Source organism: Thrips palmi, unplaced genomic scaffold (genome assembly GCF_012932325.1).
Source record: "Thrips palmi isolate BJ-2018 unplaced genomic scaffold, TpBJ-2018v1 HiC_scaffold_10, whole genome shotgun sequence".
NCBI classification, from domain to species: Eukaryota; Metazoa; Arthropoda; class Insecta; order Thysanoptera; family Thripidae; genus Thrips; species Thrips palmi.
In genome coordinates this window covers 11,207,539-11,213,538 of record NW_023144621.1, presented here as the reverse complement: position 1 = coordinate 11,213,538, position 6,000 = coordinate 11,207,539, and positions in this window count along the sequence as shown.

Sequence of the window (6,000 nt, the reverse complement as noted above, 5' to 3'; positions counted from 1 at the left end):
GCGGCCTGCCACGCACCACGCACGCCGGGCAGGCGTTGCAAGTGCAGGCCGCGTTTTCGGTCGTTACAGCGCGCAGGCGGTGGGGCGGGGCGGGTGAGGCCTCCGAGAGGCGAGGCGCATTATGCAGGTGGAGGTGGCGGGGCGGGGCGGGGATGCTGCCCGGGGCCGGACACCGCCAGGCCGGACTTGGTGGTAGGTGGTCCACCCGGACTCCGCCGTGGCTGCCCCCGCCCGGCCCACCGCGCCCCACCGGCCCCACCGCCCCCACCGCGCCCCACCGCCCACCGCGCCCCACCGCGCCCCACCGCGCCCCACCGCGCCCCACCCCACCCCTCCCCGCCCCGCCGCGCCTCCCTGCAGCTTCCTTGTGCAGCGCGGCCGCGCCAGACAAATCGCTTACTTAGCCGTGTGTCAAGGGACTCACGCGCGTCGCATTTGTATGGCAAGCGTGTAAAAAAGAATCAGGAAAAGGCGAAGCGCGAAGCCATTCTGCTTCCGAGGCACTCCCTTCGCGCCGGTTACTCTCAGTCCGACTCGGGGCCGACTCGGACATATATTTACTCTTCCCCGACATTCCTGGCCGCAAACCGAGAAAAAGCGAGAAACTAAATTTAGCGGCGTGCAGCAACGACATGTTGTCATTTCATTTTTCTAATTACTACTCTGTCTGCAACGCGTCTGTGCGTATGTGTGTGCGCGTGCGTGTGTGTATGGGTGTGTGTGTGTGCCACCACGTGGCTAGCGCGGAGCAGCAGAACGAAACGAAACTCCCATCAGGCAAATAATAACACGAGCAAATGAGCTGTTGCTGCTGGCGGCACTCCACTCCGTGGTGCTCCGTGGCACTCCGGTGCGGCGCCACGGCCTGCCCTGCCATGCCCTGCCCTGCCCTGCCCTGCCGGCCCTCGATATGATAGCCGCCGAGTGAGAGTCGCAGGCCAGGCCAGACCAGGGCAATGCCGTCTCGTCCCGGCAAATGCGTCGCGGATGTAAAAGTTACTTCACCCATACGGCGCGAGGCGAGGCGAGGCGAGGCGGCGCGCAGGCCCTCAGGGACTGTGGTCGGGCCGTCGGGGCCGCCTGGGCCGCCGGCCGGGACCAGGGCAAGTTTTGGCGGCAGCCGAACGCGAACGCTCTCTCCGTCAATCACCTGTATGTGTGCATTGCGTTAGAAAGGGTTACCCTGCAACAAATGGCAGCGCAGGCGCCATTTCTTATTGGCCCCGTCGCGCCGCCACCCATCCCGCGAGGACAAGACGGCTCAGCTGGCGTCCCTTTTGACTGCTTTGTGGCGGGCTGCTCGCAGTGCTTCGTCGCTCTGTCTCTCTCGCACCCCGCCGGCACTAGCCGGCACGCCCCCCGAGTGCGACAGAGACAGAGCGACAAAACGACTCTTAAGTCTGCAGCTGCAGCCGTGGCCGCCGTGGCCGCCGTGGCCGCCGTGGCGTAGCCTGGCCGCGTGGCAGCTGTATGGGCTGCTGTATGGCTAGCGGTCCGAAGCCTCAAACACCTGCAACACTCGTATCTCTTGCCTGATTTGCATAAGCCCCTTCCTCGCCGCTGCCTCTCCTCCTTCTTGCTCCTCTTGTTCTTCTCGCTCTTCCCGCTCCTCGCGCTCATAGGCCAAAACGACACATACTCTCCTTGACACTCTGACGCACATAAAACATAAAACCGTCGCTTCCCGGGGGCGAGACGCGCCGAGGCATCGGCCTGAACTAGCTAACGACATCGCCCCGTGTCAACCAACCTGACGGAACGGAAGATTTCTTTTCTTTCCATTTTGTTTTTGTTTCTAACGCTATGCAAGTAGCGGCGATACTGCAAGGTGGCATGAGAGCTTGCCAACAAGTTGTGTGTCTTGATCCTCTCGTCTCACCTCTTTGCCCACCCAGCGGGCTATCAATCGCGCTCTCTCACACACCCCCACCCACACCCACACACAGGCGCGCACACACACACGCACACACACACACACACACACACCCGTGCGCGCACGCACACAAACACACAAAGGTGCGCGGTAGTTGGTATGGTCCATGGCAGCGGCAAAGGTAATTGTCAGTTAGTGGCTGTGCCTGGCTGTGCCTGGCTGTGCCCCCGCCCCGCCCCGCCCCGCCCCGCCCCGCCCCGCGCAGCGCAGTGGAAAGTGCCGCGCCCCATCCAGCACCAAACTATCTCGCCTGGCAGGCAGCGCCGTGCAGCGCCGTGCCGTAATGTTGTGTCTGTGTCATTAGCAGCCGTCTCTCTCTCTCCGTCCCTCCGCCACACCGCGCCGCACTCCATGCACAACTTTGGCCCTTCGCAGAAGCAGGGCGCAGCGCGGTGCAGCGCGGGGGCGGGACTGGCGGGACTGGCGGGACTGGCGGGACGCGCACGGCCACGCGCCTTCATCGTCAGCCTGCCCTCGCTGCAGCCGGCGGAGAGGGAGAGGACGAGGACGCAGTGTTCAATTCGTCACCGAACTCACCCAAAATCTGTTTCCCCGCTGCTTGGTTTATCCGAGCGCGAGACAAAATATTTCCGGGTCTTGCATGCCAGTGGCACGCCTCGAGCGTGGAGGGCCTGGAGCAGGCCGTCGTGGCCGTCGCGGCCGTCGCGGCCGTCGTGGTGCGTCTCGGAGTAGCCCAGGAGGTCATGGCCAGCCCGCGGCCAGGTCATATAGTTGGAGAGGTCGTGTCGTAGACAACTCGTGCAGCACCTGCATCCCGGTGCCTCTGCCCCCGCGCCCCCGCGCCCCCGCCCCTCACCGCGCGGCACGAGGGCACAAAAGGCGCGCTCACGCACTGCTTGCCTATGCGCGGCCAGACCCGTTCGCGGACAAGATGTCCCCGAGTTTATCGGCCTGCCGTGTGGCTGCGGGGCTGCGGCGTGGGGCGCCAGCCATTACATCAGCCGCGAAGCGCGGTCTCCGTCAGACAGCAGGATTCCCCGACATTTCGCGTACTTTTCGAGGGGGGCGCTTCCGAACCCACAGCCCTCCGCGTTTTGCTGGGGTGGCGACGAGCATCGCCCTGTGCGTCGCATTGGACCGAGCCTTGGACAGCCCTCCGCGTAACTGCATTACTCTGGCGCCTCAGCCAGATCCAGCCAGAAGCGCAGCCAGATCGCGAGCTGATCATCCAGATCGTCCGGAGGGAGACAGCCGCCGGACGAGCAAAACGAGCCGAAAACTGCTTTGAGTCGCGGCCGCCCGCCCCCGCCCCGCCCGCCCCGCCCCGCCCCGCCCCGCCCCGCCCCGCCCCGCCCCGCCCCGCCCCGCCCGCCCGCCCCGCCCCGCCCCGCCCGCCCCGCAACGCGCCGCTCTCGAGTGCCTCATCCCGTCATGTTTTTCTGTTCTTACTTTACGCTATTTTTTCCATGACTTTCACTGCGGCCACGCCGCGCCACCGCTTTGGCGGAAAAACGGCCGACCCGGCCACTGCCACATTATTATGCACCTTCCGGTGATATTGGAATCGGGAGGGCGCCGGGGACGCCGGGCCGCGGACGAGGCCGCGGACGCCACCAGACTGAGAGTCGCCTTCGTCGCTCTGTCTCGCTCGCACCTGTTCGGGACGCTCCATGAGTGCGACAGAGAAAACGATTACAGGCCCGAAAGAGGAAAAACGCGCGTGGCGCCGGGAATGGCCGGGAACGGCCGGGAGTCGGGAACACGGGGCAGGGAAACGCCGCGCCGAGGACGCCGAGGACGCCGAGGACGCCGCGTCGTGGTCGTCCAGCTGGACTGGAGCGAGCTGGAGGCAGGACGAGGGTGGCGCGGCGCGGACGCTCAGACGGACGCTTTGTGATAATCAAATGAAACACGCTGATTCCGATTGTGGCGCGTTCCTCGTTCCTCTCTCCTCGTTAATGACAAAGAGAAAACCAAACGCGGCCTGCGGGTGCCGGGCGGCGCGGCGGGCGGCGGGCGGAGCGGCGCCGCGGCCGGGCGATGCAGCGACGGCGACCGGGACGGTGCAGCCGGTGGCAGCAGGCCCACGATAATCTCACCACTTGCACTATTTATTTGTTGTTTTCGTGTTTTAGATGGAAAGGCGTGTGGAGGGCTAATGCGCGGTGCATTAGGCACCGATTGCGAGTCATCGCTTCCCTTTCACTGGATCACTAGGCCTGGCTGGCCCGGCTGGCCCGGCTGGGCCGTCCGGGCTGTCCTGGGGCCTTGGGCCGCGTCTGCCCAGGGCCGGCCCACTGTCGTCGCGGCCTTGACCCACATCGCGGCGTCGCACCGTGTGCCTGACGACCTGGCGGCCATCACCACCACGCCGCGACACGCCGCGACTCCCCACAAAGCTGGGCAAAGCGCGGCTAAGCAAAGCGCACCTCGCGGTCCAAACGACGGCTTGAAAAAAGCGGCTGGCAAACCAGGGACCCGGGACCCGGGACCCGGGGTCGGGTCATGCGGGCAGCGGTCTAACTCGGGCTTAATGTCCAGGCGGACACTACGCCACTGTGGCACGCACACACACACTCACACAATACTTTTTTCTCTCTCTTGTTTGCGTTCCTCGCGACTAAAGTGGCATGCGAGCAAGACTTTCTTCTGAGTGGTGTGCGTCCGTGTGTCTCCGTGCTCGGCGCGCTGACGTCGGCCTGACGCCGAGGCGCGGCTGAATGCGAACTGCGGCCCGCGGACTGATTCCGAGAGTCGTTCTCGTCGCTCTGTCTTGCTCTCGCACTCATGGGGCGATTCTTGCGGGTGTGAGAGGGACAGAGCGACGTAGGCGACTCGCGGAATGAGTCCGCTGCCTGCCGGGCCGCGCCGCCCCTGACGGACGGGGCGGACGCGGGGTGGACGGTGGGAGAGTCCTCGAGAGCCCCGGAGAGTGTCGGCGGCGATTAGGCTGAAATGAGGCAGTTATAACTCAATTAACGCTCACGAGATGGCGCCACGCGACGCCGCGCCTCCGCGGCCGGGCAGCCAGGCAGCCAGGCAGCCGCGGAGGAATGCGCGCAGCATCCGCAGCACAGCGCACCGCGCTCGGGAAACGCCGGACTCCAGGACGGCGGCGTCCATGACGGCGTCTATGACGGCGTCCTCCACGACGGCGTTGCTTTTCTTTTCCAGCGAAACAAAGAAAACTCCGGGGAGATCTCTTCTCTTCTCGTCTATAAAGAGGCGGACGAGCGTCTCGGTTTGGAAGACTTTCATCGCAGAAGGCGCAGTCAGTCGCGCAGTCACACGGTTACGGCTATAGAAAGGAACAGTTCGTTAATACTTCACCGTAAGGGAAGGGCCATTCTCCCTTCACTATAACGTCACTTCATGTTTCCATTTTGTAACAGGAGTTTCATATACCATGAAAATGCCAGAAGAAAACAACAACAAAAACAAGTCTTTTGTCCGTGTCAGTCTGCTACAGTAACTATTTCATAAAGCACGAGAATGCCGAAACTCAAGTTTTTGTCCGCCCGAATTTGTCGAATGGCGTGAAACCAGTAAGAGAGAGGCCCCCCGCTTCCGGCTGTGCCGGGCCGTGCAGTAACGCCGTAACGGCAGTAACCACATGTCATACGGCCGGCGTGGATTTGGCGGGATTAGCAGTCACGATTGCTCACATTAAACTAACGAGAGAAAGCGAATCGGAAGGGGAAGGGCAGGCAGGGCCGGGCGGGGCCGAAGGGCCATTGGCTGCCATTGGCTGGCACCAATCAATGGCATATTGAGTAAACAAAACGAGTCCCAAGTGAAGGCTGGCTAGCCGGCTGATGTTATCCCGGCCGGCTGCCAATAGCTCTATACCGTACTTGCGGCCGACGGAAAAAAGGTCCGCCGCCGCGCCGCCGCGTCGCGTCACGGATTAAGGTCGACACGTGTCTCTCACTTTTAACTGTTGATAAAAAGGCGGAACGCGGCAACGCGAGGCAACGCGCGGCAACGCGGGAAAAGGGGCGGCAGGGGTAAAAAGCGGCGAGCGCGACGCCGCGACGCAGCACGCGTAAAATCATGCATGGGTTTCGTGTCCGCGGCGTTCGCGGCGCCGCGGCGGAACCGACCAC